Genomic DNA, 12,814 nt, shown 5'->3' with positions numbered 1-12,814 from the left:
ACATTGCTCAACTTTTGACGCCGGCTACGCCAGCAACGCTCCACGTCACTTCCCAAAATGCAGTTCAGCTAAAAGTGACGTCACCCCATTCAAAGTGAATGGGCAGAAGCGTTGGAAGCTTCAACGCACGCCGCTGTGTGGACGGTCCGTAAGGCCCAGCTAAATGTGCGCATGGAGCGCGTGGAATGTTTTTGTGTGTGCGCGTGTGAAGTGTGCCCCGCCAATATGTTTCTATGTGTCTGCCAGCACAAGAAAGGCTCTTGAGGCTCTACAGGTGTATTTTGTTAAATCACCTTTATAGAGTGGCGAAGTCCCTCCCCTTCCGGTAGACCTCCATGGGACCTTATTTCGGAAAAATTATGTATTGAAGTCAATGGAGAGAGAAAGATTATCTTTCGATCCCGTTTGAATTGTGCCACGAATTACGATGTTAGTCAATATAAAAGATAATTTTGCAAATCAAATTTTTTTAAATGTGTCGTAAAACTGTGAAGTAGGCCTAACACATTTGTTTGTGTGAAACTCTCCATAGAGTGGCGAAGGTCAACACATCCTCACTCCCAGGTCGGCCTATGTTGACGTTATGTCAAGTCCCCTGTGTCGGCTTTTTCCAACGCAAGGGGGGGGGCCTTAGCGTCCATTTTCAACGCAAGGGGGTGCCCTTAGCGTCCATTTTCAGCTTTCCGGGATGCGGTGGACCCGTTCAAATCCACTTTTGGACAGTCTGCCGAGGTTCCATCCCATTTCAAGTGCTGTTCGAGGCTCGGGGTAACCCTCGGAGCACACTATCCAATCACAGAGCTTGCGGACTATCACGGGGTTTGTCAAACAGAGCACATGGTGTAGTCCAAACGATAGCTGGGTATTCTGGGTAGTGTAGTGTCTTCTGCCATCCTTTACTCCGAAAAAATATTTGTTTCTCCGAATCGAAGGGGAAAAACACAAAAGCATTGTACACAATTTAAACCAATCAATGTTGTGTAATTAACAAGGATAATCTGGTGTTTTTTAGTCGATGAGTAGTGCAGATATCACTGTAAAATCAATCGACAGTAAGGGGAATACTTACTTCCGGGTGTACAATTCTCCGTTATCCAATGAGAATGGACGCTCACATTGCCTTTAAGGGCAGTCGACACAAACGAATGCCGTGCTTCCATGAGCGTCCATAGAAGCATATGGACATCCCGGAAAGCTGAAAATGGACGCTAAGGGCCTCCCCTTTGCGTTGAAAATGGACTCTTGGAAAAAGCCGACACAGGGGACTTGACATAACGTCAACATAGGCCGACCTGGGAGTGAGGATGTGTTGCGAATGTACAGATCTGTCGTTGGGATGGTTTACTGAGGGTACTAGTAGCATGTATACACTTTATACATATGTGCATACGCAGTGGCGTTTCTATATGTACAAAAGTGGTGGGGCACAAAAAACTTAGATGTCTATATATAAGCTTCTGCAGTGAGGTTCATGGCTAGTGACACACTGGCACTGACTCTTCAGGTTTACACATATTATATTTTGACCTAAATCATAATATAATATTATTTTCAAAAGCTTTTTTTGTCTGATGCTTCAATTAATTTTAAACAGACAGTTCAACAGAAGGATACCCAAAAAATGTAATTTTATCATTTAAATATTGAATTGTTCTCTCTTAGTAAGATCCCATTTTCAATAAAATTGCGGTCTTACCTTGACTTGAAGATTAAGTCAATTTGCCTATCCTTCTGGACAAAAATCGCTATTACTTTTTTGTAAAAGTCCTCCTTATGTTCTTGTAGTTTCAAAAGTCTATCATAAATCTAATCTAATCAATAGATTTATGATTCGAAAATTATAAAAGTAGGGTAGACATGTGGATATTATCCGGCTGAACAAAACGTTCATTTATCTAACAGGTTTGTTTCCCACAGACCTTATTTGGAGCTATTTTCTAAAATACTATGGAGAAATATCATTGCTTTTTTGTCGAGGGAAGCCATGCGCAGTTTACTTCCTGGTTTTAGGACGCTCACTGCAGCTCTCTCGTCTCCTCTTCACACACCACACTTTTCGCGGCACACGTACTTACAGCCAATCAGCTCTGAATGATGTGAGATGACGTATGGTGGGGATGACAGCACTATGCCCCTAGGGTCATTATTTTTTTGCCACACACTTTAAATAGGGATACTCTGAGCATGCGCAGTGTAGTTTTTCCAGTCACCATTGACTTAGACAGGGCGTCCCACATGGCTCTCAACAGCTCAATAGGCACACACTGTAGACACTAATTCGAAGAACACAGACTAAAACAGCAATGTACAGACGAATCAGATGATTATGATCTTAAAATATATTTAATATATTTTTTAATTAATTGTTTGCATTTTTTTGTAATCATTATTTTTAATACTTTCTGCTGACACTAGGTGGGGCTGTGCACCAAAAGTCCTTGAACCCTGTTCATCATAAACAACTAAACATATATATCTTATTTTAACCTTATGGTGTATTTACTTTAAAGAGTCCTCTCCTGATGATGTTCAGGTGTATGTCAGCATGTGGTATCTCTGCTTTAAAGAGTCCTTTTGTCCATGTCCAGGTGATACTCAGCCCTTGCATTAGGAGTCGTTAGGATGCTTCTTTTGTCCCCCCACAGAGTGAAACTCAGCCCTTGCATTGATCTTCAGTAGACGAAGCCTTGTATGCCTATAGAAATGAATAATTTCATTTCCTCCCACACTCTTAACACTAGAACCGCCAACGGGTAAATTTTACCCGCAGCTGTTTTTTTATTGTATGTAACTTTTTTTCAATAAAATATTAACGTCTCCCAGTCCGTGACTTTTCCTGAAAGTGTGTTATGTAACACCCTGTGTTGTTAAAAATGGTCAATATGAATGGATATTTATACCTATTTCCGCCAGCGGGTAATATTTACCTCACTCCTCGCGCTCCTCGCGCTATTGATTTTGCGATCAAAATCATCAAAATACTACGGAGGGAAGATATTTTCATTTGGAGGGGAAGCTCGCGAGTGTGTGTGTGTGTGTATACGTGTGTGTGTTTGTGTATTTTTGCGTTTGTGTGTAGGCCTATTGTGTTTGTTTCCCAGAGAAAACCCTCACGAGAAACACCGGCTGTTGTTGTGCCTGCTGCTGCCTGCTGTCAAGTTACTCCGTTCTCCGCTTGTAATTATGCCGAAGCTTCAAAGTTATATTTATCATCTGAATTTGCCGAAACAAGTTTAATATTCTGAAAGCCAAGACTTTGTTTAATTTAAATCAGATGAAAACAAACTGTAACGGACCCTGCCGTGTTATCTATGATTACTTTACTCTTACGTTCATAATTTCAGCCGGAGGGAGGGGGGCGGCGCTGCTGGAAGAGCAGATTGCGAGTGAGAGGTGCCTGTCTTCGTCCCTTTACAAGCTTCAAAAATGTATTTATCGTGTGATTTTGGAAATAAAAGTTTCATATTCTGAAAGCCAAGACTTTGTTTGTTTAAAATCAAACAAAACACCCGAACCCTGAAAAAAATAGTTGTTTACGTAAATCCACGTTTACTCTGAAATGAGCCGTTGCGACTTCCGACTGATTTTGATAGAGCGGGTCACATAATATGAAAAGCTGAGAGTCCACAGATTATATTGGTATACATGTCATCCCTGTGCGATCAAAACTCACCGTTCTGCATTGTACCTTGGAAATCAATAGCTGGTAAACTTTACCCGTTGGCGGATATAGGTATACAGCGACCTCTGGCGGTTCTAGTGTTAATTCTATGCATTTGATGTCTGCTCTGATCAACCCCACTGGATCCGCCCTTTTTTTTTTTAGACAGTCTCACACACAACTTCAAAGAGACTGCCTTAATTAACACATAGATTAACATCAAAGGTGCTACTACAAGGGGCAAAAGACAGACATCTAAGGCTAATTAGATTAGACAACAAAGGCGCTACTACAGGGGGACTACTAACACCTCACCCCTCACATCAAAGGATATCACACCTACCTGTGATATCACACTTACATGTGATAACACCTCGAATGAAGGGAGGCGGGACATAGCTCATTAGCATAATTGGGGGCGGAACCACCTGCCACTTTGTATGCATAATAATGTAAATTAAGCGGTATCCTTATTACTACACTCACCTCTATTAACTCCCCGAAGAACCAGGTTCAATGAACTGCTGTTTCAATTCAGACAACTCTCTTAAATCTGTTTAAGCGATCCCGAAGGATTTTGATATCAGTAAATGAGGTGTGGCCCTACCTAAGTGTGAGTGTGGCAGGGTGCAATCTTACCTTTGAAGCAGGAGAGGAGAGCGCAGATGTCTTTTAAGTTGTCCCAATCCAAAAGGTGGGATCAGTTTATTTGAAGAAAAATAGGTCCAAACTAATACAGGGTTTTTACCTTCTCTCTCTTTACAACATTATAATCATACTAAACCATCATCAATCATGCTGTGATCATGTTCTAATATGAAACTTTAATCCACAGTTTTACATTTATTACCATAATTTGTAACTTCAACTGCCCAATTCAGTTGTGACATTTAAAATCTCCCGATATAATTTAGAGGTATTTCCTCATAAAAGACCGGTGATAATAAAAAGCACATTCAACCTTTCATTCACCAAATCAATTCACATAAATTCCAAACCTTTTTCCGACACAGATGGCGGGTACCATTCACAAACACATACCTATCTCCCGCAGGTATTCAGAGGAAGATCTTCACAGGTGGCGGTAACTAATACTCACAAACACACTCCTATCCGACACAGATGGTGGGTACTAACATTCACAAACACATCAAATCAAATCCCGACTCCAGGATATTGGTATTGAAGGTACTGCACTCAGGTGGCTCCAGTCCTACCTCTCTGACAGATCCCACTTCATCTCCCTCAACAACCACACCTCTGCCACAGCTTCAGTCACCCAAGGTGTTCCCCAATGTTCAGTACTCGGCCCCCTCCTCTTCATCATCTACATCCTCCCCCTTGGTCAGATTCTCCGCCAATACAACCTGGACTTTCACTGTTACGCTGACGACACACAGATTTACCTCAGCACGAAATCCCCCCACAAACCCCCCCTCCCCCTCACCCACATCGAATCCTGTCTGATTGCAATAAAATCCTGGATGCAACACAAATTCCTCAAACTCAACAGCAATAAAACTGAACTCCTCCTCATCGGCTCCAAATCCACCCTCAGTAAAACCGCCAACCTGACAGTCACCATTGATGGCACCCCTGTTTCCCCCTCCACCCAGGCACGCAACCTTGGCGTTATATTTGACCCCACCCTCTCCCTTGAGCCCCACATCCGTCAAGTTGTAAACATCTAATTTTTCCACCTCCGCAATATTGCCAAACTCCGTCCCTCTCTCACCCGCCCTACAGCTGAGTGACTCATTCACGCCTTCATCTCCTCCCACCTTGATTATTGCAACTCACTCCTCTACGGCATCAGCACTATCCCTCAAGCGACTCCAGCATGTCCAGAACGCAGCCGCCAGACTCCTCACCCACACCAAATCATGGCATCACATCACCCCGGGCCTCAAAGAACTCCACTGGCTCCCCGTTTCACACCGCATCCATTACAAAGTCCTGGTCCTCACTTACAAAGCCCTCCACCATCTGGCCCCCCTACCTCACTGACCTCCTCATCCTCTACCAACCACCCCGGTCCCTCAGATCCACCTCAGCCGGTTTGCTTTCCATCCCCAAGGCCAAACTCCGGAGCTTCGGGGATAGAGCCTTCTCTGTGGCAGCCCCGAAGCTCTGGAACTCCCCTCCCCAAGACCTCCGTGAGTCTGAGTCCCTCACCCTGTTCCAGTCCCGCCTCAAAACCCATCTCTTCAACTCTGTATATCCATAAGCCCCCCCCCCTCTCAACCAACTTCCTCCTGACTGCTTTTCTGTTTTGTTTTATTTCTTTGTTTCTTTTTTGTTTTGTTTTTGTTTTGTTTGTCTCCCTCCCTCCCAAATGTAAAGCGTCTTTGGGTTCAAGAAAAGCGCTATAGAAATATAATGTATTATTATTATTATTATTATTATAGAGCGGGGGGAAACTGTTACATCCACTCTGTTGACCTACTTTTGACTCACTACCCTGGGTTATCAATGCCACTCCTTGAGTGGTTCTCCCTATCTTTGGTTCTCTGCAGATGTGCTGGAGTCAGAGCAGCCTCCTACCAGCCTCCTACCCCCATATCGTAGAACCTGCTCGTCGGTCTATACATCAAGCCAGTTATTATTAGCCTCATGGCGCCCACGTCCAACGCTCCTCAGAACCATATATATATATATATATATATATTGTTTAGCAAACAAAACACAGAGCATACTTCTTAAAGACCCCGTGAAGTGTGCGCCTGTGCATGATCTGTTATGCTAATACATATAGTAATGACCAAAATTGTCCATTGAAACCCATATCAAAAGATGTTGGAATAGCAACTAATTTGATGAGTTTTGAATTTGCTGCCGTGAAATCCGCAGTTGACCTCCGCCTTCGTGGGCGTGGCTTGCGAGCTACTGCGTGACGTCACAAGATGGTCGCCTCCGAAGTGTTTACATTCATCACAGTGTATTGTTTCTCTGTTTCAAAGTCGAATTTATCAAAGTTTTTGAGCGAGTATTTTACTGGAAAGTGTGTCGGAGTCGACTGGAAGTGATTGCCAATCGAGAAAACCTGACAATGGAGGCGACGGTGAAGAAAAAGGGAGGAAAAACACATGGGAAGCGATGCATTGCCGCTGGCTGTAGTAATGTCAAGTCTGCCGAAGTGGCGATGTTTCTGTTCCCAAAAAATGAAGGTGAGTCTGGCTGGTGTCATTGTTTCGTAGATTCGTTGATTGTTCATGACAAATAAAGGCCACTGGTCGATTCGAGAGAGAGAGAAAGAGAGACTGAGAGAGTTACAGGGTTGTTGTTAGCATCTAGTGCTAGCTCGGAGTTAACAGAGATTAGCTGTTTCAAGAGGGAGAGTCCTCTCCTGTTGGACTGAGAGAGATAATGTCAGCTCAGGGAGGTAAAGGACTCTGAGTGATTAGATTGTAAACTGTAGCCTAAGTTATCTCAGTTGGTTTGGTCATCTATGTAAACAAATATTTCCATCTATGTTAGTTGTATAAAATAGGTTAAGAAATCCTTCCAATGTTTTTTGATTATTGAAATATATGTTTGATATGAGTGTTGAGAGCTGTATCCATAAATCTCTTAATGTTGCCCTCAAAGTGCACCAGATTGATGCCTTTAACTTCAATTTAAAGAAAAACATCTTCCCGGGTGAGGGTGTGAGGTCATCACAAATAAAACAGGTTCACATGGATAGGATACTAGATAAGTGTGCACACTCATTATGTACATTACACATTTTTCTTGGATTTGTTAACACTATAGTCCCTAATATATTTGTAGAAAGGCAGGAAATTGAATTAAATCGAGAAAAACTGTCAAAATCAATCATTTCTCTTACACTTGTATCACTTTCCAAAGTCTCCGCCATGTTTACAATCACAACTGGGCCCATCTTGTGACGTCACCGCCGCTATCGTCTGCAACTTCCGGTAGGCTCAGAAGGCCGTTATTATTAAAAATTATTTTTCATAATTAATTAATCAATAATTAAAATTATTTTAGCCATGAACAGGCACAATGATATGTAAGGAATGAAACTGCCATTTCATTTTGGCGCAAAAACATGCACTTCACTGGCACTTTAAGTACAGGGTATAGGCGGATTGGATTCCAGCCCGTACTGTTACCATGTAGATCCACTTCTTATTGTTTTTAGCCAAATGTTATCGTACTAATATTCTTACAATGACAATTCTACCACACTTGTTTAGCGGGTTCAATGTGTACCCGCAAGCAATGAGGTGCATTAAAGGGTGGGAAGACATTAGAATTTCAACTTTAGTGTCAATTACGTTATGTACTATATGCTTAACGTCAGAAAGAGATGCTTATGATGCCAGCAGCACATGTTTTTATAGATGAATTAACTTGGCACTATGAACACTAAAATAGCTCTGATTCAGAGAACTTATTTCCCTGGCCCCATATGGATGGAGAAGATACTCGGCAGTAAAACCTTCTTGGCTTCATGCACCACGGAGAAACTTGAATAGGAATAAATGGATCTCTGCCTGAAACGCTGCGTCCATTTCTTCACATACTTCAGTGGTTAAGAGTCTTGGCATGCTAACATTCAATTAAATCACAGAGTGCTGATAAGCTGGTGGGTTCTGCTTTGCAGGAAGTTGTTAAACTTGATCCTGAGGGGTTCCTTAATGTGCGTGCCAATTTAATGGCAATCTATTCAGACTCAAACAAAAATGGCAAAAAACAGTCATCATTGGGGTGCGATACATCTGTTATAAATGTAGTGCCTATTCGTGGATTAGTGGATATGGAGCTCTACAGTTTGTACATTGACACTATGATCACTGGTGGCACTAAAGCTAAAGTCAAGGGATCAACAAAGTCATTCTCTGGGGACCATGAATATCTGGCATAAATGGTATGACAATACATGACAAGAGTTGATATATTGATAATAATATGTTGAATTATTTCCGTATGGACCCGAATGTTTGATTGCCCATTTCTAGAGCTGTAGCCTATGGCTAATCATTTTGTTAATAATTGCAGAGGAACGAAAATAATAAATCAAGATGAGTAAGCAAATGTCTTTTCTATAGGGCTGCGACAAATATTTTGAAGCTTCAAAGCTTATTTCGTTGACATCATTTAACATTTAAATGCATTCAATTGTGCATGTCTGATTATTCGGTTTGAACCCTGAATTTCTTCACAATTGCAGATGAATATTAGGCTAAACGAATATTATCCTCCTATTTATAGGTCTAGATTCCAGTAGTTGCAGCATTTCCAAAAACTCCAAAGAGTTCTGAAATCCAAAATGTATATACTGTTAGGGATTAATTTTGTCCTTAGACATTTAACTTTATTTTGTGTGTTGACATGTACGACCATCCCTGCTCCTAATCTCCCGTAAGGAATGTGTTGATGCAGTCGTATGTTGATACTAGGTTTGACAGCTTGACCTACAGGGCATAGGGAGGGTTTGCGAGTGTGAGAACGCTAGTTTCTAAGCTCCAGAGATGGGAGAGACATCTCCTGTGCCTGCAGATGTGTTTACGCCATGGTTTACGCCCATCCCCAATATGTGGACTTGACTCTCTGTAAACTAGTTAAAAGGTCTACCAAGAAGCGAGGCTGATCGGATTTGACATGGCAACCCACCCGTGCAGTCAGAACCTTTGACTGTGACTTGTGATGTGAATTTCTCCGGCCGATGCTTGTATTAAATCTCAGTGTTTGACATCAGAACTCCTGCTCGGCCCGTGTCTCCTTCATGAGTCGGTGACTCCCACTGCATTGCTACACACAAGTTTCCTCCACATATACTATTTATTGAAAAGAGATAGAAGTAATAATTTCCAAAATGCAAATAATGTTTGTATCTAACAAATCAGACATCAGACGTTGTTGGAGTTTAGCCTTTAAAAAACTAAAAATAAATAAAATGTCACATTCAAATAGAAGATTTTGTGTTTTATTTACATGGAGTGATGACAACATCATAATATGATGACAGACATTCAAAGCTTCATTCACAAACTTTATTAGAAGCTTTGGTTGTAAAATAAGACAAACTTATATGGCCTGTGTTGATTAAGAGCTTTTTTTATTACCATTCCCACTTCCGACATTTCATCCCCAGTCATGCAGCAGGACAATCTCAGCTGTTCACTCACAAACGTTTATGTGCAATTGTATATTCTCTCATATGCACATATGGGAGATTGAGAGAGCACACAGTCGGAGTTCAGTCGGCAGTGATGTCCTGTGAGCTGGCCAGAGAGACGTTTGATTCTGGGCCAGTGCACCCTGGAATCTCCTCTCCCCTTTTGCTCCCTTTTTCTCTATGGCATTGTCCTTGTGCTGCACTCTGTTACGTATGTTATGAGACAATACCCCGGGTGTGTGTATGTGTTGTAGTATTAGATAAGGATTCTTACATAACCTTGTGTTGCATCATGTGGTGTTCTGTTTTTCGCTCTGTTCTTCTCTGCTCTGTTACACTCAGCTGTTCAATGTTCTAAATGCAGCTCTTTTGTGTTGATTCACAAATACAAGATACCAGCCAAAGTCTGCTACACTAGCAGGAAGAAACTAAAGGAAGGAAAATAGAGAGCAGAGACAAAAAGATCTCTATAGATGTGCGTTCGCTCACAGTTGAGCAAAAGGACAAACAATGCAACAGTTAATTGTTATCAGAAATTAATCACAGAATCCGTTATGTTTCTGATAAAACTCAGGCTCTGATATATGTTCATTTTTAAATGGAAGTGTTCTGCTTGAAAAAAACTGAATTTATTTATGTTACAAAATAAACCTTTGATTGCATTTAGTCATGTCAGCAAGACAACCAAAGCCTTTCCTAAATTGATTTTACCACTGATGCAAAAATAACAGCTTGTCCTCCAAAAAACTACCAAATTGGTCGATTGTTCAGCAGCTTATTACGACCTATAGTCCCGTTTTAACGTTTAGCACCTCTAGTGGTCGTGTAAGAAACAACAATTTGCGGCATATGGGCTGATGCTCCCGTTGATTGCAAATGCTCCGGTGGCCGGGTCATATATTCACAAATAACCCTCTGTAAAGTCCTAAATTGCAGGATAGTTTGCCATTAAAATGCTTTTTGATTACATTTCTAGCGAGAAGTGTATATTGTACTTTTAGAATCCACGTCTGTGTGAGTGAATATTGCCATGCAAATTCGTTTTTATACGTCCTATTCATTGTCTCAATGTGCTCATACATCTTAAGAAAGTTATAACCAAAAATGTCAAGAATGTTTTTAACGAACGTTATCCTACCTTTCAGAAGAACATTCCGGGAACCAAAATAAAACGTCCCGCTGAAAACATTCCTAGAACAATGAATGGTAACAAAAATGTCTAGCTGGGAACTCATGACACCGCAAACATGCAATATCTGCTTACAGCTTATCATGAATTACGTGCTTGTTTCTTTTTTTCAAAAGCAAAATATGGTGATTTTTTTTAAGCATCCTTTTCAAACAAAAGCAACACGTTTGTTTTTAAAGCACTCTAGAAATAAATCTGACATTGACCATGACCGTGTTAATCACAGGAACGTTTTATAAAAAAAGAATAACATCCTGAAAACATTTTCAGAATGTTTCTTGGAGAATGTTCCAAATGTTGTTATCATGTAACATTGAGGGAACGTTTTATAAAGAAAATCTTTAATGTGTTACCACCCCAACAACGTCCAAAACACATCCTTGGAATGTTTTTTTTTTTTCTTTAAACTGTGGGTTTTCTCCGGAAGTTTTTCCTTGTACGATGTGAGGGTCTAAGGACAGAGGGTGTCGTACAAACTGTGAAGACTACTGAGACAAATGTAACATTTGTGATATTGGGCTGTATAAATAAACATTGATTGATTGATTGATTGATTGATTGATTGACAGGCAAAACGTTACACCTCTGTTATCACATTAAAGGAGTGCACGAAGGCTGCGCCCAAAGCAGCTGTTGACACCGCCAACAACTAGGGGGCAGCAGGAGCCCAGAGTGAGTGATTGACGTTTGAATGAGAGAGAGTTAGACGGAGACGGAGTAAACAAAACTAGATAGTGAATATGGAGAAGGAAAATTATGTTTAATCACTTAAAGAAACACCCTTTGAGAGGAGGACACTGGAGGGAAAGCTGAGAGTAAAAGAGCTCGGACCTGATCAGCCTGACATAGGCAGGAGTTAACATGGGAGCCTGCCTGCAGACCTCCACTCTCAGGACAGTTCCGGTGCAGACCTCCACTCTCAGGACACCTCCACTGTCAGTACAGGAAGTGACGATTCTGACGCGTTTTTTTCCCGCCCACCGAAGGACTCGTTTGATGGAAGTTTTCAAATCACAATGGAGACTCATCACGGAGGTGATGAGTCCGACCACCGTGCACTTTGGGTCGGCCTTGGTCAAGCCCTTTTGACCCCCCCAGCCTGGTTCTCGTAAAAGTTTTTCGCTCAAATGACACCACGGAGATATGTAACGGGAGTTGACAGGGGACTCTGTCCGCCTCACGAGTGCCTATTTTCGGGCACTTTTTTCCACTTTCCCCCGGTTTTATAATTTTTTAGGTTATTTCACCCGGTTTCTACCGGGGACATTGCCCGGTCTCGGGTGTCCCCCCACGGCCTGTGTCCAGCCCCCCCCCTCACACTCATCCATATATTAACGGATTTTGACAATTGTTGTTGCATTTTTCTCCTCTCACTGATCGAATGGCAAACGCGACCCACTGTCGGAGGGCCTCCGCGCCGGCCGATATGAAGCGTGACCAAGACGCACCGTCCAGGGGTCCCACGGGTCCCACGGGTCCCACGGGTCCAGCAGCGGGGTGGAGGAGAGCTGGAACCTCTCCACCTCCGCCGCGGTGCACCCGGCAAACACGGTTGTTTCTCGAACCTTCCACTGTTGTCTAGCGGGTGTAACTAAAATACAAGATGTCGTATTTATATATATAAATAAATATATCTATCTATATATATATATATATATATATCTATATATATAGATAATAAGTGTCAGTGCTATTTTATGTTGTATTAGCGTGCATTTCCTGTTATATCTATATATATAGATATATATATCTATATATACATATATACATATGTATTATATTAAGTGTCACGATCCGATTTTATTTTATATTTGCGTGCATTTCCTGTTTGGAAAGT

This window comes from Pseudochaenichthys georgianus, chromosome 24 (genome assembly GCF_902827115.2).
Source record: "Pseudochaenichthys georgianus chromosome 24, fPseGeo1.2, whole genome shotgun sequence".
NCBI classification, from domain to species: domain Eukaryota; kingdom Metazoa; phylum Chordata; class Actinopteri; order Perciformes; family Channichthyidae; genus Pseudochaenichthys; species Pseudochaenichthys georgianus.
Note: the sequence above shows the minus strand (reverse complement) of the source record.